The sequence below is a fragment of the Diabrotica undecimpunctata genome, chromosome 4, assembly GCF_040954645.1.
Source record: "Diabrotica undecimpunctata isolate CICGRU chromosome 4, icDiaUnde3, whole genome shotgun sequence".
Classification (NCBI taxonomy): Eukaryota; Metazoa; Arthropoda; class Insecta; order Coleoptera; family Chrysomelidae; genus Diabrotica; species Diabrotica undecimpunctata.
The window spans coordinates 57,298,434-57,323,668 of record NC_092806.1 but is presented as its reverse complement, the minus strand read 5'-3'; the positions used below and the strand labels follow the sequence as shown (position 1 = coordinate 57,323,668).

At 31.2% G+C, this 25,235-nt stretch overlaps 1 protein-coding gene and 1 pseudogene across 5 annotated transcripts in view; both read left to right on the top strand.

Annotated features, from left to right (window-relative positions):
- Lar (tyrosine-protein phosphatase Lar) overlaps positions 1–25,235 on the top strand; it is a 1,676,858-nt gene that overhangs the window by 575,447 nt on the left and 1,076,176 nt on the right. The window lies entirely within an intron of this gene.
- LOC140438008 (replication factor C subunit 4 pseudogene) lies at positions 6,730–7,824 on the top strand (annotated as a pseudogene).

The following is a 25,235-nucleotide window of genomic DNA, read 5'->3' as shown; positions in this document are numbered from 1 at the left end:
TATGCATTCTCTATAAATATGTTACTGACTTACCAATACTGGTATTTTCCTTTTAATAACTTCCTCTTTCAATATGGGATCCTACTACAGATCCAGACCTACATAACCAGATCCTACTACATTCTGCCGAGGAATTCGCGACACAATTGGTTCTTATTTAGCAAATAAGACCAATTGTTACCAATTTTACATTATGGACTACGAGTACTTACACGGCAGTTTAATTTTTAATTTCAACAGAATACCAAAAAATATCGTCAAGGTCTCATCTTTAAAGCAAATGATAAACCATGAATAAATAATTTGTGATTCCGTAAGCAGATACCATTCATATTTTCCCATCTTAAATGATAAAAGAAGTAGCAAATAATGTTATTGATGCACAATATATTTCAATCTAAAATTAAAAAGGGAAATAATCGAAGAGCGAACCTCCCTCTCAATCCTATCTGTCATACTCACAGGAGTTAAATAAAACGAATCCAACCCAAATGGCCGACACCGGACTAATGCGACCTGGATGATGGATGAATCGTAATAACTCCCATATATTGGATATGCTCATTTAGTGTAGGTCACATTTGGATGTACCTTTAGTGAGTTAAATGGATAATTTAGTCAGTTATGCCAAACGGATGGGGTTATCATATCAACTGACTTTAAATTATTTCATCATTGGATATAAACTTTTAATATTCATTTTATACCCCGACTCACTGATTTAAGGGTGCAGGACTTATACCAGTTAATTAAATTATACTTGTTATAAAAAGAGACATTTTTTATTTTCATAATTTTTATCGTTTCTTATGCCCCATCATTTGATACTTTGTTTAACACATTGGAACATTTGTATATATACACAAATATATATATATATATATATATATATATATATATATATATATATATATATATCTAATAATAATAGTCTCCCGTTTTATACCGCTGTCGCGGCTTTGGGAGTATAGCAGGGTAGTCTGCTATATCTAGGGCCTACGGTATACAAGGAAGGTAACATGGCCAGTGCTACGCTTTAACCGTCTATTATTACCCCTGGTTTTACCCAAGGTACTCATTTTTATTCAGGCTGAATCGACCTGGGGCCTATAGACATTTTTAAAATGTCTAGATGTTCTTGCCGGCGGTAGGATTCGAACTCCGGACCACCGGCTTGCGAGGCAAGAATCCTACCGCTTGCGCTACGCAGGCATATATATTGTTGTGATGTATTGTTTGTGAATGATGAGCAATGAGTATTTTTTTTTTAAATATAGGGTTTTTATCGCGGTTCTCAAAGAATTAGTTTGTAAGTACTTTTTTAAATTATCTTTATTATATCTATTATGAAACACATATATATCTAACCTAGCCAATGTAAATTTAAAAATCTTTAAATTGAAATTCTTATGAAACTAATTAAATTCTATAGACAATGTAAAATTTAAACAAACTATCTTCAAAATTGAAATTGTTATGACACTAACTAAATTATATTAACAAAATTTTGTACCTTTCTGTCACTGAATGCCTAAATGAACTGTTTTCCACTATATAGATTATAATCACCACTCAAATGTCTTTTTCTCAGCTTCGGTTATCCTTGTTTTTGTGAAATTACTTTTTCCAATTATTAGCTTCCACCAATTTAAGATATTTTTCTTCACGGCATTTATAAACCACCAAGCAAACCAGCAGACAGCATTTATTTTTATTCTTCTTTTCAATATATCAATATCCAATCACCAAAAATATTATTTAATTTTAATATTCAATTAATACTTCTTCCATTATCATCATTTATACATAACATAATTTTTAATCTTCAATAATATTTTCTTTATACTGTTTCTTAATCTTGATTTAACTCACTATATTGAACAATTGTAACTGATTGACTGCCTCTAACTGATTTTCATACTAAAACTGGCCATTATAGTAACTGTAACTCATAACTGATTGACTAACTGAATGGACTGGACTGAATGGACTTAATGGACATCTTGAATCCAAATCACCGGGTATTTATATCCTTTTTTCATGTTCCAGAACCATCTGGTAAGAAATCATGTTCGATTTGTTCTATTTCTTCCATATGGATATTCTCGAAAAAAGTATATGTTCGATCCACAGACATAACCATTATTTCGAGAATGTTCCACCGTAAACAAAGGTCAAATTCTCTATTCAGGAGAATTCTTTAATTTTCTATTGATAATTTTGTTGACATTTAGGCTTTTCAGATCAGAATATACACTTAAATCAGTAACTTAACATTCTAATTTAATAAAATACACATTTTAAACAACCTATTATTATAACCCCACTTTATATTCGTAATCATTACTTAAACTGTCACTTCGAGAGTATGTATATCTGGTTGCTTAATCACATGGCTCACTTAAATATATTTACAACATTAAAATACAACTTTTTACAATTATTATATGCTAATTTCTTAAAAATGCCCTCACATAAATAATTTTTATTAAATTCTCTAGTATATAACTTCTTAAAATAACCAAATACTTGTTACCAATCATATCAATATATATATATATATATATATATATATATATATATATATATATATATATATATATATATATATATATATATATATATATATATATATTACTGATTTTGCCCGTCAATATGCAACAAGAGATCCAATCAATTGTCATCTACAGTTACCCCACTTAATCTTTTATGTCTTCTTTCTATTTAAGGCTCGAACGACCACAAAATGATATTTTAATCTGGTGTACAACTTTTATAATAAGTCACTTTTGGAGAATCGCTGAACTTTAGCGTAAAGTCGTCTTATAAAATCGATCTACGTATAAAAACCAGCCTTTCTAGTTTATCAATTCATTTGTTGGGAAAACTCCAGTTTCGTATACCTAATATGTTTTAGCGATCACCAAATTCGCAGTCATTTTTTTAGGATCAACAAAATTTTCAAAAGAATTTAAAATTAAATTTTTAAAATATTAAGCTAAAGGACCGCTCTTTTCACCCCCCAGAAAAATACTGTCCTATTTGATAGATAGTTATCTGGAGTATAGACATTTATTCATAAAATAAAATGTACCCTCCTTTTCACGTCAAATTATGTTACGGTTACTTATTTGTAAGATAAATGTTAAATTCATTTCGCAAGGCACCAATATTTAATTGATTGTCAAAGAAATCACACTAATGTTTTAATATCTCTTTTGATTATACAATTTGTGGTGGCAGGAATAAATTTAATTATGTAAAAAAAATTTAATAACGAATATAAAAATAATACGTGTTTAATGATTGTTTTAAGGTTTCTCCATAACACTAAAATATTATATAAGGTTAGCTCAGATATCTTCAACTTCAGAAGGTTCAATAATGTCTTAATTTAGCAATTCATCTTCAAAATTGTTGTTATTTTGATCTCTCGCTAGGTTATAGTCGTATACTCTTGTTGCAGATTAGATCAGTTCAATCTTTTCAAGCCTACAGCCATTTCCATTGGATGAAATAGTACCTAAACCTCGTCTTCCTTACATAAAAAGTTCTGATATATATCGTGTTTTATTATGGAATTCATTATAGAATCTCCAAGTAAAAACCCATTTCTATTATCTCCATTTAACCTTCTTATCAAGAGTACAGAATTATTTATACCTACCTGGTAGATACATAGAAAAATATACTCAGGAAGTATTACGAAATTGTGAGAATTTAAAATCAATTTTCCATTTTATTATATATAAGATTTATTGAAAGTTTTGAAAATGTCGTACTACACTCTGGATATTTTGTTTACTTACTCTTGAGTCTTCTTTTATATATAATTTAATGTATTTTATAATTATTAAAAGAATCTGACAACCTAGGTACTACGTGCATATTTTTCATTTTGGAATCCTATACTACTATTATTTAATCAATAGCACCAATATCTCTTAAAAACGTTAATTAAGCCATTTTTTATTTATCAACATTATGAAAACATTGATTGCCTAATCTAAGTAAAGAAAAAGAGGTATACACCTACTTTTATAATCATTTATCACTATCATCACTATTTACAATATTTTCTCAGAATATAGTCTTACTATTGGTTTACTTAATCTTAACTTTTAAAAAACTAAAAGAGAAATCAAACGATTTATACCTAGCGAAACCGAATTCAATACCGTCATTCTGTTTTAAAAAACTCTTTATCATTACAAAAATTTAAATGTTTAATTCTGCCTCAAATATAATATTCTTGCACTTTGTTTATAAACATTAAACATCATACTGATTATACTCTCCGATTTCATCTGCCAGATAATTATAATTTATTTTATCTGTCAGTTGGTAGTTCAGATTTTTTTTCTAGGTGGCGCTCGGTGTTCTTAATTTAAACTAATATAAAGCTTTAAATAATTTTGTTTATTAAATCTTATTTTAAAATTACTGCAACCAATATTTTTGAAAATTTTGCAAAAAACTTAATCGTATTATTAATTATAGTAAAATGTATATATTGTTGTTTATACATAATAATTTTTTGCCTTGAAAACGTTTTTTGTACATTCTAGAAAAAAATGAATATACTGGACGTAACTTCAAGACCTTTGGTATTAAGTGTCTTTACATATTCGTAAAAATTTGATTGAATTTTGACAATGTGCCAGTTTCTTGTAAAGAATTTCCAATCTCCAAAAATTTTAAATAACGCTGAGCCCATAACGGTTTCTTAATATCGTTCTGAAGCTATTTTCTTGTGGCATTTTAAATTAATTACTATTTAAATGGGAATATACCACAATTAAAAGTTAAAGTAAGTTTATTGACGTTCCAATTTCCACTTCGGAAATTGTTCTCAAAATACAAACATTAGTCAATTATAAATGAATATTATAAAAGTTATAGACCATACAAAGTTCTTTATTTTTAGAGTATTCAAATAAATGTTAACAATTGTTTTATTTTTGTTTTAAAACGTCGCAAACGTAATAATTTCTTTGAGACAGGATTGACTATAATAATTTGTTATTTCTATGCCTGGATATAAAAGTGAAGCACTTTTACGCCTAGGCACAAAAGTGTAAAAGTCAAAAGCTCAAAAGCTCAAAAGCTTCGTAAACCGCAGTCGACTTGATAGGCAGCAATCAAAAACAACGAGTAACGCGAAAATCGGCGATTTTTTTACGACGTTTAAAAAAACATAGCATGTTTTGTTCGGAGTAAAAATGACTTTCAATGCCTCGGCTTAATGTCAAACGTACAGCCTTGCCACAAAAAGTATCATCTTTACTCCTAATAAAACAATATATTATTTTTGTATAATAACATGATGTAAGATAATTAAAAAAAAACGGGTGTGGCAGTCCAGTGGGACTGCCGGTAGAAGTTATACTTCTATACACGCGTTCGCCGTTAAAAATTTATATAGGAGTCAATCTGCACAATCATTACATATGTAATGCTATAGGTAAGAGAGAGCAGAAAGAGAAAAATAATTAGTTATATAGGTATATGGTGCATCGTTTGCTGTATATAAACATTTGACCTGTAATAGGAGTATAGTAAATAAAGGATTGTATCAATAGTTTAATGAAAATATATATTTTTATTTTTATATATGTATAAAAGGAGTTGAATGCAAAAAAAATATACACATACTCTGCAGTAAAATTTATTGTTTATTTTGTTATTAATATAAAAATTACAATACAATAAATATACTGCAACATAATTCAATATAATAATACAATATAAATTAGAATAAGTATTTAAAACTGCCAATATACATTAACTTACTTTACGAAGATGAAAATAAAAAACCAACAACTCGGATTATGTTGTAAATTTTCATTTTATTTTAAAATTTATGTTTTTGCGTATATTACATATATTTAATAAGATTAACGTGAGGTTTTAAAATATTTTAAAAATAAAAAAGGGAATTCATAATTGGGATTCGAACTCACAACCACCAGCGTATGAACCAAACACGTAAAGGATTTGCCAATTAGACATGACACTAACGGATTTCAAAATTGACAGTTCTCGGTAAAACAGTGATTATTTTGAAATATACAAAAGCCTAAAATAATTATAAACGTTTAATTTTAAATAATACAAAACATATCACATAAATAATAATATTAATACATATTATATTATATATAATATTATATATTTAATATTATATATATATAATATATATAATATTAAATACAAAAGGAATATTTTTATTCTCGAGAGAGGAAGAGAGAGAAAATATATCTTCTGCCTCTCTTACACATTATCTTACATATGTAATGGTTTCACAGATTCACTTCACAGACCGTGCGTATAGAAGTATAACTTCAAAAATACTGGCAGTTCCTGAGTTATTAAACTGTGCCAAATTTAAAACAGATCTACCAAATAGTTTATAAATTATTTAATTTGTTTATCCCGGTGAGCGATTGTTTAAATAACTATGCTTGCCCAAACAGCCACTCTAGAGATATTTTCTAAATGGTAATCGATTCTCTGAGGCTTTATTTTTAGGGTGTTTTAAAAAAACTTTAACGTTTTATTAAATTTTTTAGTAAAAAACAGCTTAAAGGATGACTTTTAAGCTTATAAACATTTATAATAACTTTGACATTTTTTATATCACAGGCTTGTAAGTAAGCTCCTTCTATATACAAAACCTTAATTTATTGTAAATTGTTAAAAAAAAAACATATTTTTTAAGTAGTTACTATGCAGCCATTTTTAAAGTCTGGAAAATTAGGAGAGCCTGCCTCCAAAAGGAGAACAACAAAGGCTGTTAAAAAACCAAAAGCATTACCATGGGTAGAAAAATATAGACCGAAAACAGTAGCTGACAGAGTTGAACAAAGTGAGACAGTTGCAGTTCTTGAACAGTGTATATCAGGTGCAGATTTACCTAATTTACTTTTCTATGAACCTCCGGGTACTGGTAAAACAAGTACCATTTTGGCAGCATCAAGATAATTTTTTAGTGACATCTATAAAGCAAGGATCTTCGAACTAACGCTTCTTATGAAAGAGGTATTCAGTTTATTAGAAATTAAGTAAAAACATTTCCCAATTAACTGCTAGTGGAACCAGACCAGATGCTAAACCATGTCCACCATTTAAAATAGTTATATTAGCTGAAGCAAATTTAATGATACATGCTGCTTAAGCTGCCCTACGTAGAACTATTGAGAAAGGGATAAAAACCACAAGATTTATGTTTAATTATCTTTGATCTGATCTGATCTTTGTTTTATTTGTAATTATGTGTTCAGAGTAAGAGGACCGTTAATATCTAAATGTACAAAATTTAGGTTTAAACCACTAAACGAAAGCATGATATTTGAAAGATTATCTTTTATTTGTAAAGAACAGAGAGTTCCATTTAATGGCGAGACTTTAAATGGTCTTGTAGAAGCTAGTAGGGGAAATATGAGAAGAGCTATTACATGTTTACACAGTTGTGCTAAACTGAAGGGTGCACAAGAAAAAAATAGATGTTGACAGCTTACTTGAAGACACAAGAGTTGTACCTGCTAATTGTCTAGATAAAATTTTATCTTTTTGCAAGAATTTGGTAGACTATAATAATGTAAAAAACTTTATACAAAAATTAATAATGGAAGCTTATACAGCATCACAAATTTGGACCAAATTAATAAAAAACTTTTCAACAGTGATGAGTTTATTGATAAGCAGAAAGCTCTCATAAGAGAAAAGGTGGGATCTGTTAGTTTTCACTTACAAGACAGTGATTCTGAATATATTCAGTTACTTAATCTGAGAAATATAATTATTGAAGCTTACACTATGTAAATTATTAAAATAGCAAGAAACAAAAAGAAATATTGCAGCGGACAGTTCTACGGCGGTATTTTACGAGTAGAGTCACTTTAACCCATTAACGCCTACGGGTCCCATATGGGGACACAAAACCGCCCTCTATTTATGTGCGTGTACTAACTGACAAATTTAATTTGAAAGCCACTGACTGAGAACTAATCGTTCAAAATGCTCATCGGATGCGCCTGACAAGATCAGTTGCTTGTTGTACTCGCGAGTGAGAGGTTGTGCTATTTTTTATTGGACAGATTATTTTCGACGACGAAAATATGGACATCCTGTTACGGTAAGTTAAATTATGTGGATCTTATTTATTTTATTGTATATCTAGGCGATCGATTTTATTTAAAAAACGTATTTTCGCAATACTGTTTGTTGAATTTCTAAATATATGGTTCTAGTTTTTCATAATTTCCTCGTAAACGTCACTGTCACCATATGGGACCAGTAGGCGTACTACGGACAATATGTATTAACCTATAGTTTTATACGATAATTTTAGTTTCAGAGGAATAACTCTTAGTTAGATAGATATCGCCTACTAATCTGATAACGAAGTCACTGATATATACCTACAGCCACCTGACTGTCAGGATCTGACCGATGAGGATTCAGGGGATGAAGATGAGGGTGGAACTGTTGAAAATTTGAGTAGTCGTCAACTGTTAGCTCCAGCTGAAGTTGTATTTTCAAATGGTACGAGAGTCTAGGACGCATCTGAAGATTTAGCAAATGAGCAATTACATACTGTGGTACAAAGTGACGCTAAAGCAAATTCAGTACTGATGGTATTCCATGGTATTCTTTATGTGAGGTGGATGGACAATAATGTGGTAACAGAGGCCAGTACGTGTTTTGGGGTTAATCCAGTGAAATATGTAGAGAGATTTTCAAGGAAAGATAAAAGAAACGTACCTATACCACGTCCGGATGTAATTTCCAAATACAATAAAAACATGGGAGGCACCGATCTGATGGATGCAAATGTATCTTGGTATGTAAAGTATATTAATTATAATAATATAATAACATACATTGTTTCAGTTATCGTATTGGTGTAAGATCAAAAAAGTGGTACTGGTCGATATTCACATATCTTATTGATGTATCTATACAAAATGCTTGGATTCTCTACCGCAAAAGTGGCAGAAATATCAGCCAGTTGGAGTTTAGGCGAAGTATTGCTCAGGTAATGTTATAATTTACTACATATTTACGTAGTATTACATGTTACTGTGATTTTTAGACATATTTGGCAAATTACAAAACGACAGCTAAAGGTCCAGATCGAATGCCTAAAGCTGCTGGAAGTAACAGCCGTGTTGGAGACGATGTCAGATTTGATGGGTTAAACCATTACGTAATAGTAGTGCCAGAGGGAAAAAAAAGAAGATGTGCCGGGTTCAATTGTATAACCAAAGGGCGTACAATGTGTATCAAGTGCGATGTTGGTTTATGTTTAGAATGTTTTATGAAATTTCACACAAACACTTAATTCAGATAATATTTTGTGTATACCCTGGAACGCCTACAGGGCCCATATGGTGACAGCATGTTTTTTGTATATTTTGAAATAAAAATTTATTTTTTTCCAAACGTAGGTTAATTTTACAGCTTTCTTTATGAAAGTTTAAATAAAAAAATCGTAAATTCAAAAAAAAAATTTTCTCGGCGTTAATGGGTTAACGGGTTATAACTTTTTATATATTAACTGAATATGCGACCTATAAGATGGATAATAAAACTTAGATCATCATTTACAATCTGTTTAAATTTAAGCTTTTAATATTAGTAAATAGTGAAAATATGGTTTTAGAAAAAAATGTGTCTTCTTTTCTATTGGTCATGGAAGGTTGTTTTTTTTAAGTATGACTTAAGTATTTAAGTTTTGACCAGCTTGTTATTGAGCCCTCATACAAGCAATTGACATAATAAATGTCAAAGTTATAATAAATGTTTATTGGCTGAAAAGTCAGCCCTCTTTAAATCTGTTAAAAATTGTTAAACTTATAAAAATGTGTTAAAAATTAAAAAAAAAAACTCTTATATATCCTAAAAACGAAGCGTCAAAGAGTCGATTGCAATTTACAAAATACCTCTAAAGTGACTGTTTCGGCAAGTACAGTTGTTTAAATAATCGGGAAATAATCTCCGGGATAAACAAATTGAATAACGTATAAACTATTTGTTGGATCCGTTTGAAATTTAGCAAACTTAACTAATTAACTGCCACACTTTTAAGTAGTCATATTACATATTATTAGGCAAAAACAAAGTAATTAACATTTAGAAATTAGGGGAGAGGGGGGCAAGTTGTTACACGGACAAGTTGTTACACAATTATTTTAAAACGCAGCAAGTATCATGAGTTGCCGATATTTTATGGAAAGTTGGGTCAACCGACCCGTCATCTGTGAAGGGATATTGATACTCAAGTCAGACATCCATCATAGTGTTATTGCTTAGAATGTGGTTTCGGGTCTAAAACTGTACCGTTGTCAGGTGGCTTTTGTTTTTATTTGTGAGAAATTGGTAAGTAGTATAAATATGTGTATTATATAGTTTTGAAGCGTATATATTTCTCGTTATTGGCATGCTATTGTTAGTAATTGATTCTCAATATTTACCAAAAACCGTTGACTTAACCTCATTTCGTACACGTGGGGCCAGTTGTTACAATAATCTGGGGCCAGGTTGTTACTGTAACAACTTGCCCCGAACACGTTAATGTAAGAATATATCGAAATACCTACAATGGTTACAATATGGTTACCATAATTTATGATTTCACTAAAAATCCAATATTATGATCAGACATATTTTGTAGATAGTAATTTGTTTGTAATGAATAGCATACTTACCTACATTTATTTTCGCAAAGCATGTTAGAAACACATATTAGGTTTTATTAAATTTTTCTATCATGAAATTGTTTTGGTTGTTTTCAGATAGCTTAACATGGTGCGAACGTATACCAAGAAAACCACTAGGGGTATTATTCCAACCGAACAATTTGAAAGGGCGGCGCAATCGGTTTTACAAGAACACTTGTCAATTAGGGATGCTGCTACTCGCTATGGAGTTAATTTTATGACATTGCACCGCTATATGAAAAGAAAATCAAACTTAGGTGCTGAAAACAGTAACAAGAACTTAGTCGGCTACGCTACGGCCAGAAAAATATTTAACAATGCTGAAGAAGAGGAACTTGTCGAATATACTGAGCATTCTGCTAAAATTTATTACGGTGTTACAACTTCTGATTTGCGAAAATTTGCATTTCAATATGCAACAGCCAACCAAATATCTGTTCCGGAAAATTGGAAGGCTAATGAAATAGCTTCCAGAGACTGGATATATGAATTTTTGAAGAGGCATCGAACTTTATCAGTCCGGACACCTGAAGCTACTAGTATGGGTCGAGCTACCGCGTTTAATCGTCATAATGTGTCACAGTTTTTTAACAATTTCGGCGAAGTTTATGATAAATATAAATTTGAGCTCCAAGAAGTGTACAGTATGGACGAAACTGGACTTACAACTGTCCAAAGGCCTACAAAAATCATTGCAAAAAGGGGAACTAAGCAGGTAGGTGCTATCACATCTGGAGAAAGAGGTCAACTTGTTACCTTGGCATTAGCTGTCAACGCAACTGGAAATTTTGTACCTCCATTTTTAATATTTCCGAGAAAGAAATTCAAAGATGTTATGGTAGCCAATGTACCTCCTGGTTGTGTAGGTGCGTCTCATTCTTCTGGATGGATGACATGTGATAACTTTTTGTTGTTCATGAAACATTTCGTCCAGTTTGTACGATGTAGCAAAGAGAAACCCGTTTTGATTCCGGTGTTGAATTTTTGCAAAGAAAATGGAGTGGTTCTTTTAAGTTTCCCGCCACATACATCACACAAGTTGCAGCCGCTTGATAGGACGGTATTTGGCCCACTTAAAAGATATTTTAATAGTGCTGCAGATGCATGGTTAAGATCTAATCCCGGTAAAGTAATGAACATTTACGATATACCTATCGTTCTTAAAGATTCATTTCCTCTTGCTGTTACACCTCTCAATATACAAAAAGGATTTAGTGTGACAGGAATTTGGCCATACAACAGAGAAATTTTTCAAGATGATGAATTCTTGCCTGCAGAGGTAACAAATAGGCCAATAACAACAAATATAAACGCAACAGTAGTCATAGATCCGGCACCTATTGGCACCGAAACACACAGAACTCCTTCCCAACAGCAACCTTCTACAAGCACAGATTTTAACTTGGCGATAAATGAACCTGTCGATTCACCTACTCATATAACGCCCCAGGAGTTGAAGCCTTATCCAAAAGCAATGCCAAGGAAATCCAAAGGGGGTCGGAAGAAAAGAACTTCCGCTGTTTTGACTGATACTCCCATTAAATCAGCTTTGGAGGAGGAAGAAAAGGCAAGACAAAGAAAAAAAAAATGTGGGGGCAACCAAAAGAAACATATCAGGTGAATCAAGAAACAAGGTAAAAACTACTGTTAAAAAATGTAAGAAACGGACCGTCATTACCAAAAACACCTTCAAAAAATTAGATTCTGAAAGCTCGGAAGAGGATGAGGAATCGACGTGTCTGGTATGTTTAGCTCCATTTTCGAAGTCCAAAAACGAAGAATGGATTCGGTGCATTGTGTGTCAAAAGTGGGCACATATTGCTTGTGGAAAAGACGATGATTTTTATATTTGTATTCACTGCTCGTCCTATAGTGACTAGTTTAACATTCTTGTAAACAGGTTTGTTCAGATTTTCATTTTTTATTTTATTTCATTTTGTGTTATGTTTATAATATTTTTTGTAGCTAAGCAAGGGTTCTTTCTGTGACTACTAAATAATGTTGTGGAAAGTTTTTAGAATTTTTTTTTCTATTGTAACATCTTACCCCATGGACTGTAACAATTTGCCTCATAGTGGGGTATGTTGTTACAATTTACAAGTTGAGTTAAATTGATAATAACAAAATGTTAAATATGATTTTTTAATTAAATTAAAATTAACATAATTTGTGTAAATGTATCAACTACCTTAATCCGATTTTAGTTTTCATATAAAAGATCTACTATTGCCCAAATAAATAATAGAATCAATTATGTAACAACTTGCCCCCCTCTCCCCTACTTCAAAACTTAGGAAAACTACCTCGGTAAAATCTTTATGGAATTTAATTTGGAAACTCTTAAAATAAAGAACATTTTATGATCTATAAATTTTATTTAAATTATTTTTTTTATAAAATGTATAAGAAACGTTTTATGGACAAAAACTATTTTTTTTTACTTTTTACGATTGTTAAAATAAAACAAATTAAAAGTACGTTTTCACATAATTGTTATCAGCTAACACTCATATACCTTTAAGAATCTTTACCTGTATAAAATTTTTTCATCTTTTTTTTCTTGACTGGGGTAGACCGGTCTAAAGTGAAAAACTGAAAAAATCACTGATTTTACGTAAAAATCCTAAACAGACATTATTTGAATATTCTAAGAGGTATATGAGGGGTAGCTGATCAGAAAGCCGTGAAGAAGTACAACTGATTTTGCTTTGTTTTTAAACAATCTTAAAAAGTATACAAAATAATTTTTTGCCTATACAACATTTTTTCTACATTTTAGAGAAAAATGGTTTAAATAAAAGTTGTATACGATAAAAATGTCTTTATTTTAAGAGATTTCAGAATAAAATACATAAATAATTTAGCAAGATAATACCAAAAAACTCTTATGTTTGTAGTAATTTATAAATATTAATAATTTATCAAGTACCGCAAAAATCAGGTTTTATTATAGAAATAATACACAATAACACAGTTGCTTTTAACTGTCCTTTCCATATTGTAATTATTGGTTTTTGAATGTAATTATTATTGTGTACAGAATACACAAAGAAGCTTTTAAAAATACTCTTAGTTGCCAATTAAATTATCTGTCCCGCTACACCGCTATATCGTGCGCTATAAAGACACTTGCTACACAAATTAAATTACGGTACAAAACATTTAGTTTTTGATAGTTTTGACCATGTGTTACGCAGTATCAGAAAACAAAATATGCAATTGTTTTTTATTTGAGCTATGTTGAGAAGAAAAACATTCATATAAATGTGATTAACAAACTAATGTTTAGTTTTGTCTAGTCTTCAACATTAACTTAAATACCATTTGCTTCACTTTTGGTATTTTAAATAAATGACATACTAATAAGTTTAACATTTACATCTGTAGGTTTCTGCAGGTTGATATACATTCAGATATAACATTATAAGACTTACTTACAGCAACGATGATTACATCAGAAAAAGAATTGGCAAAAAAGGAAATAAAAAAGAACAACTATATATCAACAGAAACAAATAAGCTTATGGATAAAAGAAGGAAGCTGAACGAAGAAGGCAAAAAGAAATCTATAGAATATGTAAAAATCAATAAAACAATAAACAGAATGATAAAAAAAAATAAGAGAAAAGAACAAGAAATAAAAATACAAGAAGTAATACAGAACAACAAAAATATGAAATACTTAAGACCAAAATTAGGTAAGTGTGAAATAAACAAAATAAAAGATGTAAACGGAGTAGAAACAAACATTAAAGATGACATCATAAATATAATCGACCATTTCTACTCAGAATTATATAAAACAAAAAATAACCACCAGAAGAAATTAAAAACCAACTTAAGGTTAAAATAAAAAATGTCAACTCAGAGCTACAGCCAGAAATAAGCAAATAAGAAATAAAGAAGGCATTGAAAGAAATGAAAAACAACAACTCGCTTGGAGAAGATGGAATAACTGCAGAAATGCTAAAATATGGTGTAAAAGTGGTAATTAATACTCTACATTCCCTGTTTAACTAGATATTAAAAGAAAACAGAATCCCAAACAACCGGAAGGAATCCATAGCCATTATCCTACATAAGAAAAGGGATAAAGCAGATATAAAAAACTACCGTCCTTTTGTGATGGGTAGCTCTTTCGGGGCGACAGACTCAGTAAAACACAAAACACAGGTTTGAAATAAAAATAAATCTATTAATTTAGTATACCTACAATAAATAAAAATAAAAAGGAATTCTACGTTGTATACTTATACAATGAATAAAACTAAAACGAATTCTACGTCCCCGTCTGGATCCCGCGATGAACGTCTATAAAAGAAAAGAAATTAATTAGTATTAATAAGAAACGAAATGGGGGAAATCGATCGCGGGCAGATTTATACTCGCTTTCGCTTCAATTCAGCGAAAGCTCCGAATACGCTCGCAAACAAAATATTTAGCTGTGCAGACCCATGGCAATGTTCAATACACAACACCGACGGGTTCCGCTTGGCTAAGGACAGAGTATGATCTTCAATACGGAAATCTCTCTGTCCCGGTTGGTTCTGTGCAGATCCACGGTAATGCTCAATACGCAATACCGATGGGTTCCGCTTGGTTAGGGACAGAGTATGATCCTCAATACGGAACTCTCTCTGTCCAGAATGGCTCGCAGGTTCACTACACCGGCGAGTCAGGGAGCCTAGAGCGCTAGCTACAAGACTGTCTAATTCCGCTATTCACACGCCTTAAATAGCCGTTTGAATCCCACTACGCCGTCACGTTGTAGAAGTGGATGCGCAAATATTGACACTCCCACGGTTCGAACTGTTAAACGATCAGAGCATCGTTACACTTTTACACTCCTCAATGTAATGTATAAACTCCTAACAAAAATTTTAACCAATAGATTCACGACAAAATTTGACTAATACCAATCGAAAGAACAAGCTGGTTTTAGAAAGTGATTCAGCACAAGTGACCATTTACTAAGTATGAAAATACTTATAGAACGAGCAAATGAATACCACATTCCTATATAAATAGCGTTCATAGATTTCGAAAAGGCTTTCGACAGTGTCGAATACTGGGCAGTAAAAAGTTATTTGATTAACAGCAGAATTGACCACAGATATATGAAACTAATAGCCAATATATATAAGGAAGCCAAAACAACAATTAAAGTATATAAAGGAACAAAATCAAAACAAATAAATAGAGGCGTGAGACAGGGTGACACAATATCACCGAAACTTTTCAATTAGGCTCTGGAAGATATTTTTGAAAGATTAGAATGGAAAGACAAAGGTATAAAAATTTGTGGACAACGCTTGAACCATCTAAGGTTCGCTGATGACATCGCATTGATATTTGAAATGATGAAAGACCTAGACGTAGAAGCTGGAAAGATAGGCCTTAGTATGAATTACAGCAAAACCAAAATCATAACAAATACAGATGAAGACATCACAATGAGTATCGGACAAGATGAAATAGAACAAGTTCAGGATTATATATATCTCGGTCAAACTATAAAACTTAACAAAAAAATTTGGGCGGCATTTGGCTAAGCTACATTCTTAAAAACAATAGATATCCACAGCATCTTAAGACCAAAGTATACAATCAATGCGTACTCCCTGTTCTCACTTATAGTTCCCAAACGTGGACATTTACAACAGCAAACATGTACAAAATCATAAAAACCCAAAGAGCAATGAAAAGACAAATGTTGCACACAAGACTAATGGATAAAAAGAGAAACAAGTGGATAAGAGAGAAAACAAAAGTGTGGGATATTAGACAAGAAGTTGAAAAAATTGAAATGGAGATATGCCGGACACAATATAAGACAAAAACGGGTGTGGCAGTCCAGTGGGAGAAGTTATACTTCTATACACGCGTTCGCCGTTACAAATTTATATGGGAGTCAATCTGCATAATCATTACATATGTAATTCTATAGGTAAGAGAGAGCAGAATGAGAAACAGAATTAGGTATATGGTGCATCGTTTGCTGTATATAAACAACATTTGACCTGTAATAGGAGTATAGTAAATGAAGAATTGAATCAATATTTTGATGAAAATGTATATTTTTATTTTCATATATATATATATATATATATATATATATATATATATGAAAGGAGTTGAATGCAAAAAAATTGTTTACACATACACTGCAGTAAAATTCATTGTTTATTTTGTTATTAATATAAAAATAAAATACAATACACTGTAGCATAATTCAATAATAATACAATACAAATTAAAATGCAATTTTTATAAGTATTTAAAAATGACAATATACATAACTAACTTACGCATATGTTTAATTTACCATGATAATAATATTAATAAAATAAAAATATTGTTTCGTGATACAACTGTTAATTTGTCTGACATTGACAGATACAAAATTTAGTTGTTGTTTGTTGTGTATATAAGTACACAACACAATTCACAATTTAAACTTTCTTGAGATATTTACAAGTTTTAATTAATAATTTAACATGCCTAACGAGGCTCGAGACAAATCTGAACAGACTGGAAAAATACTAATAAATATTAAATATATTAAACATTTTTATTCTCGAGAGAAAAAGAGAGAGAGAAAATATATCTTTTGTCTCTCTCTTACCTATATCTCACATATGTAATGATTTTGCCGATTCACTCCTGTACAAATTTCCAACGTCGAACGCGCGTATAGAAGTATAACTTCAAAAAGAAGACCGATGGAACAAAATTGTTATACGTTGGAGACCGTGGGAATATAAACGAAGCAGAGGAAGGCCCCAAATGAGATGATGATGTCAAAAAGCACGTGGGCTCTAGGTGGATGACTGTAGCGACAGACAGAGAAGAATGGAAAAGGATTGGGGAGGCCTATGTCCAAAGATGGACCGAAGAAGGCTAATTAGATAGATAGATAACATTATAATAAATATTATATTCCTATACGTAGATTTCAAACTGATCCTTGGGGCTAGTAGATTTTCCGCACTGCCATCTAACCTTTTAAAAAATATATAGTAAATGTAAGTATAAAACTCTAAAGTTTTGTTTAAAATTTGGTTGTATTTTAAATATTTTTTATATATACCTATTATGGTAAAAATACGTAGACATACCCTTTATTATATTTAAGTTAGTTCTAATAAACCATTAGTTATCTTACTATTAAACCAATAATAAAAATGTAATAAATATCGTATGTTGACTTTCCTCATCGAAAGTCAAATAGCCCTATACATTTTATTCCGCTTGAGTTTTATATAAGCAAATAGCGTGCTCTATAAACAAGATAATCTTTGCTTTACCGTGCCCTATTCTCTATTCTCAAATTTTGCGATAAAGCCTACAACCGCCATTTCACGTCCTATTCAAATGGACCGGGATAAAGTTCTCCATATTGACCGTTATTTCCATCAATACGACCACATTACTCCTTCGGACACGATCATCACGATGGAATTCACACAATCCATACATTATACAGTCTGACGGCAATTTGCCTCTATTACAGAAAAATGTTAGAGAAATGCAAACATTTGTCTCTGCACAAAATGGTTTATTGTTGCAATATGTTATGCGGTCCAAATAAATAGACCGATTTTATATTTTATTTTACAAATTGATCTTCTTGATTTAATGTAATATTGACCATAGAGATTTTGGTCACATTGTTTTAGTAAGTATATAGGCGTTGAGCATTACGTTGAACATATTTGGACACATAAATTTTTTTTTAATAATTTCATAATCGGTGATAACTAGAAAACGGTTACTATATATACATACTAATTTAATTAACTATTATAGTGAAACATATTAGTGTGAACTTAAGGATACCTACTTTTAGAAAAAAAGACAGATAATAATGCATTTTATTCTCAAATATTTCTAAAATACTAAGAGCAGTAACCATACAGTTTATGATATGCAGTTTTCTGTCATAGAACCTAATGTTACAATTCCGATATGTTCTACAAAGAAGTTTTTATAGCGATTTTGGTGTAAATTTCTTCAATCAAACATTTTTACAAAAAAAGCACGTCTAGAATACAAAAGACTGTCGAGTAATGAAAGTTATACCAAATTTTTGACAATAAGTATACTAAAACAGTAATATACCTTTTAATTTTTCAGTTAAAATATATTAATTGACATAGTAACAGAGCAACCAGCACTACTAAATTCTCTACATTAATTTTTGAAGTGAAGCTTCTATACTGGCGTTGTGCTATTTTTTTCTCTGCAGTAAAATGCTGAGGCAAGCGTTACGGAACTAGCGCCACTAAAATAGCGTCCTCACGGATAGCATCTTAAAATAGCGGTTGTTGACATCGATTCACTACTTTAAATTAATTTATTTCTGATCATCATATATTTATTCTAAGCAAGTTTAAATCAAAAATTGCATGAAAAATAACTAAAAAAATATAGACAATGAATGAGAAGTCAAATATTAAACGAATATCTGTCACTAAAAGATTCGATTCGACGTCAAAATTTATTAGTCGTAAATGTCACCCGATTATGAACAGCATTGATTTATCTGTTTAAATGTAATATAATAATTCTCGTTTTAAAATAATTTCATATAAATATAATTATTATTTTTAAACATAAAAAAAATTTAGTTTATACATTACCTAATTAGATTTACTATCAAATGATATTTAATTTTATTATTAATATTTGGTTTGAATTTAACAGGTTTGTAAAGTAAACAACGTATGCTTTGTCAAAACGTTAACAGATGGCATTAGGAGCAAACATAATAATTTATTAAATTTATTAATTGTTGATTTTTCTGTAATGTAGCTTCTCTTTTTTGAGCTTGTAGCCTTTCGTAGAGAATATTTGCTAGTATTTTATTAGCAGTTGTTAACAGGGTTATACCTCTGTGGTTGTTATACTGGAGCTGATCGCCTTATGTAACGGGCACATCACTCCTTGAGACCATTCACAGGGCATAGTCTTATTTTGCCTGATAAGTAAACGTTTATGTAGTGCTAGTAGCAGGGCGTTGCCACCATTCTTGTAGAGTTCACTATAAATTTGATCATTTCCTGGTGCTTTATTATTTTTAAGCTTTCTAATGTCTTGGGCAACCTCTTCAGTGGTAGCTGGTCTTTCGTTTGGTTTGAATAGATTCTAATTATTTCAATCTGCTACGGTGTTATCTGCTTCTTCAGTGTAATAACCGTTAAATTTTGCGTCGAAAAATTCAACCCATAGGTTCAAGATTAAGACCGTATCACTTAGGATATTTCCTTCTTTATCCTTCATCATTCAATCTTCGCTTATCCACTGCTGGACATAGATCTCCCTCATAATTTTCCATCTATTTCGATCTTGTGCCTCTTTTCTTTATCCTTACAACTCCCTATTCTTAGCTTAAACTCTTTACTCATTTTGTTTACATGTCTGTAAAACTTTAGAGTTTTGTTTTTATTTCTTAGTCATTCTATGTTTTCTAACTGCTTTTCTTAAAATTGCCTTTTTTTCTTCTATGCAATCTTCTTTCTTCTAAGCTTGATTTGCCTTTAGGTATGCTCTATTTTAGTTATCTATTGCTTTTTGGCACTTGTGGTCAAACCATCCTTTTTATCTAACTAGTTTGGTTTTACCTAATATTCTTTATGCTTTTTTAGTTATGTTTACACATTTTGTCCAAAATTCCTCCACATTTCCCCTTGCTTCCACGCTTTCTATTTCCCCGTCTATTTGTCTCCTATATTCTTTCGCCACAGTTTCAATGCTCAAATTATCAACATTAATTATGTCTTATTTTATATGTTTATTCTCATTTGGGTTTGCAATTCTTCCTATGAATTTTGCCATTACAAGAAAGTGATCACTATCTATGTTTGGACCTCGGTAGCTTTTGACATCCACGAGGTCGGAAGAATGCCTTGCGTCTATTAGAATGTGAACTGCTTGGTTAACGGTATCGTTGTCAGGTGATTTCCATATTCCTTTGTGTATTATTTTATGGGGAAATCTCCTACCATTATGTTTTTGGTGCTTGCAAAGTTTATTAGTCTCAAATCGTTCTCATTTAACTTTGTGCAAGCTTTAACATCCTATAGATGGCTAGAAAAATTGCTTTTGCCAATTTTTGCAATAAGGTGCAATTATTTTTACGTCATAACGTGGACAGCCATCATATTCTTTGTCTAAGTTGTCGTAGAATTCATCTTTTTTGTCGTCTTCCTTTTCTTTCGTGGGTGCATGTACATACACTAAGTAAGCTATAGTTAAAGAATTTTCCTTTAAGACTTATACAACCTATTCCACTCTTTATGGGTTTAAAATTAAGAACCAATTATTTTGCGTTTTTACTGACTAGAAAACCACTGTTATACTCGTGTCGGGTGCTATGTCCGCTATAGTATATATTGTAGTCTTTTTCCATCGATAATTCCTGAACCAGTTCATCTCATCTCTTGAATCGCTATTACATTGACTTTCATTTTATCCAGTTCTTGTTTTAGCAATTTAAAAGCACATGGGACATAAAAGGTTCGTACTTTCCATGTGCAGATCCGTAAATCGTTATTTCTTTGTCGTTTGCTAGGACATCGTGAATTAAGTAGTCCGACTTTTCTTCTTTGTGCTTTAATAGCAATAAGTGTTTTTAAGGACACAGGTCGTTAACCTTTTGCCCAACCCCCTAATCTTCTAAAGACCATTTATTTCGCTCTCGTTTGCCTTGACTCTACTTCCCACTGGGGTTGGTTACCACAATCTCCTACAGAGTGGCTTAGGTTACCGGGGTTTACCGCATAGAGGTGAGAGTCGGACGTAAGTAGGAGAGGCTAGTGACGCTAATAGGATACAGCGTGATATTTTGCCCAACAATGCCCAATTTAAAATCCAAATTTCTGTACATGAAACTTAAAAAAGATCTTACTGAATTCGATAAATCATGAAAAACGGTTAAAAAGATACACACAAAAGCTGCTCCTGAATAGAAATTTTATTAAAAATATTCAATATATAATAAAAGAAATTGTAAAGAGAATAGTAAAAACAAGCAAATTCCGTTGAATAATATAAAGCTTCGCGCTAGTCTACGGTACCGTCCACTGACGGTACGTCATCCTTTTTTACATGTCTCTCAGGTCTGAAATAAGTAACTGATTAAAATTTAAAAAAATTTCAAAATTAATATTTTTGAAAAACCACGATGTCCTCTATAATCTATACTATCATCATACGTTGGGCATTTTACTGATAAAATGATCGATTTCCTCTTGATATATTCTATCCAAGGCTACTTGTGCCGAAGTGCCACTACAGTATGAGGAGTTTAAAGTAAACAAAGTAATTATCTTTACATAACATCCCTAACATGTTTAATGGGTGAAATATCAGGAGATCTAGGGGGCCACAGCAACACATTGATTTAATTGTCTTCAAAATGAGATAACGTAATTCTGGCTCTATGTATTTGCACATTATCTTATTGTAAAAGTAGGTTAGGCAGCGTGGCATATAAGGTGGACCATGTGGTTCATCACCTTCTGGATGTAACGCATGGCAGGACTGTTGCATTTAATTACCACCAAAGGTGACCTGTTTCCAAAAACACTAGCCCCACGATTTCAAAGGCACTGATGCAGTATTTATTTTTTCCCAAAGTTCGTTGCGAGTGTTTATGGGATCTCCGTAGATATTTGATTGATCGAGTGGATTAAATTCTGGGCTACGTGGTGGCCAAGGAAAATGCCTATCATAACCAATCCAGGAAAGTTGGTATTTTAGTATGTTCCAATTGCTCCCGTTTAATATGAAGATCTTACATAAACCACATATTTTGTCTTAAGTTTGATGACAATTCTTCCAACAAATCAATAAAAAGTAAATAGTTCTCACCATTTAAATTACGAGGAAACTCGAGAAACTCGAAAACTACGAGAAAAATATTACCAATAACTCCATACCATATATGTATGTTAAATTCATATTGGAAATGCCTTTCTGTGTTAACATTAGGATTTTCAGTGTCTCAGATTTGTTTTTTTGTTAAATTAAAAGCACCACAGCGTGTAAATTTAGCTTAGTTTGTAAGTAATATTCTATCGACGTCAAGATTTTACGTGGACTTAACTTAGCCAATATCAAAAAACTCATTTCTTTTGTTTTTGACTCTAATGTTTTTATTTTTAATGATTATTACAACGAAACCCACACTTGCAATTCACGTGCGAGGAGGAGCGGGAGGGATCTTTGCCTTTCCTTGACATGAGATTACATAGATGTGAGAATAATGTTGTGAAAACACAATGGTATAGAAAACCCATATGTAGCAATAGATTCATAAGCTACCATTCTTACCATCCTCCTAGGATGAAAACTAATTTAGTCCTACCGATGAAAGAACGTGTCAAAAGGTTATCACATCAGGATTATTTTCAACATGATCTCAACCTCTTACGTAATATTTTTGTTGAAAATTCATATCCTCCAAGACTGATTAATAAATTAATTTTTAATGTTCCTTTTGTTAATAGAAATAACATTCTTACTATGTCACAATCAGTGCCCTCAGCACAAAATAATTCTGCTCCAACAAGTGTGTATTTTTATGCCCTTCCATATATTCCGAAACTAACCGTTGAACTCACTAAGATTTTCAAAGAATTTAAGAATATCAAAATAGCTAACAAGAACATCAAAACCATACGTTAGCTGTATAGCAAAATAAAACAACCCCTTACCACTTTAGAGACTACATGTGTTGTTTATTGCATTCAATGTACTGAATCTCCATCCACGTACATTGGTGAAACTGGAAGGAATCTGTCTAGCCGTATCATTTCTCATAAGAGTGATTGTAGCTTAAACAAACTCACTTGTGCTTTGGCAGAGCATACTATCGATCTAGACCATAAGATAGATTTCAACAATGTAAAAATATTAGCCAGAGAGAAAAATAAATTTAAGAGAACTTTCTTAGAGATGGTACATATCAGCAAGAGTGATAATAACAATCTGAATAAAAGATCTGAGATCCAGAATCTTAGCAAAATTTACAATTTTATATTGACTTTTGACTGAGCTATTTTGCATCTCACAGTTTTCTTTTTTCTTTTCTCTTTTTTTAAAAATTTCTTTATTAAGTGAATATTTTTGATCAAACTTTAGTTATTAATTCAGTTTTGTTTTGTTTGAGTTGTTTTTTCTAAACCTATTTACTAAATACTATTTTCTTTCTATTGCTTATGTAACAAATAATATTTTTAATTTCCCGCTCAATTTCAAGTTGGTAATGCAGTTGGTAGTACTCAAAATTCATAAACAGTATTTTGTGAGACATTAGTTTTAAATTTGTTTTTCTTGTTTTCTTCAAACTATTTAAACAATAATTGTCCTCCCACTTTCTCTTTCTGCTCGTGAAATGTGAGTGAAATCAAACTTGCAACGACGACTGTTTTAACATGTCGTCTTTCATTTTGTTTTTTAACTTTTTAACGTATTTATTAAGTTTTAAAGTGTCTTTTTAACATTAAGATTTTTAAGTTTAGTTGCAATTTCAGTATTATCATGTTATTTAACGTTGTTGTTTATGCCACAAATCTTACATTCGGGTAAGTTTTTTATAGTTTTTTTTGCACCATTCAAATTGTTACAACATATTAATTTTCTTTGTAGATCTTGATAAAGGTGACAAAAAACCACCGAAAGCTTGGATTTAGAATAAATAGTACGCCTTAGCAAAGCTCTATTTTTTATTGACTACCACATCCAAAAAGAAAAAAGTATTTACATATATTTTTTCCAAACTGGTCAAAAAATTTTGGACTACTTTGTCTTATATATATATATATATATATATATATATATATATATATATATATATATATATATACATATACACAATCAGTCTATAATGTTCTTCGCCGTTTTCTAATTTCCAATTTCCATTAGTCTCCGTCATTCAGAAGGTACTCTTCTATTCCTCTCGCTTTTATATCCTTGTCAACTCCTTCGCTCCAACTTAGTCTCGGTCTGCCCTTGTTTCGTCTTTCGTGTCCAGTTTAATACTTTTTTGGGATTCTACTGTCATCCATTCTTTGTCCGTGCTCGTACCATTTTAGTAGGTTGATTCTGATGTCCTCTGTTATTCTATATTTAACGCCCATGATTTTTTATATAAAAGTATATAAAGAATAGAGAAGGTAAAATTAAATGAAACAATTATTAGCTTGATGTAATATTGGGTTTGAGAGTCAAACGTTTCTCAAAAACTTCATTTAAATTACGTCACGGAACTATTACCACGAGAAGGCGTCACGGGTGGCATCACGAAATGGGGTTGTTCAGGTCGATTCACTACTCTTAATAAATTCGTCTGTAGTCATCATATATCTATTCTGAACAGGTTTAAATTAAAAACTACATAAAAAATAACTAACAAAATACACAAATTAAATGAGATGTAAAAAAATTAAAAGAATATCTATCAATAAAAGATTCGATTCGTAACGAAAAACTTATCGTCTGCTAAAT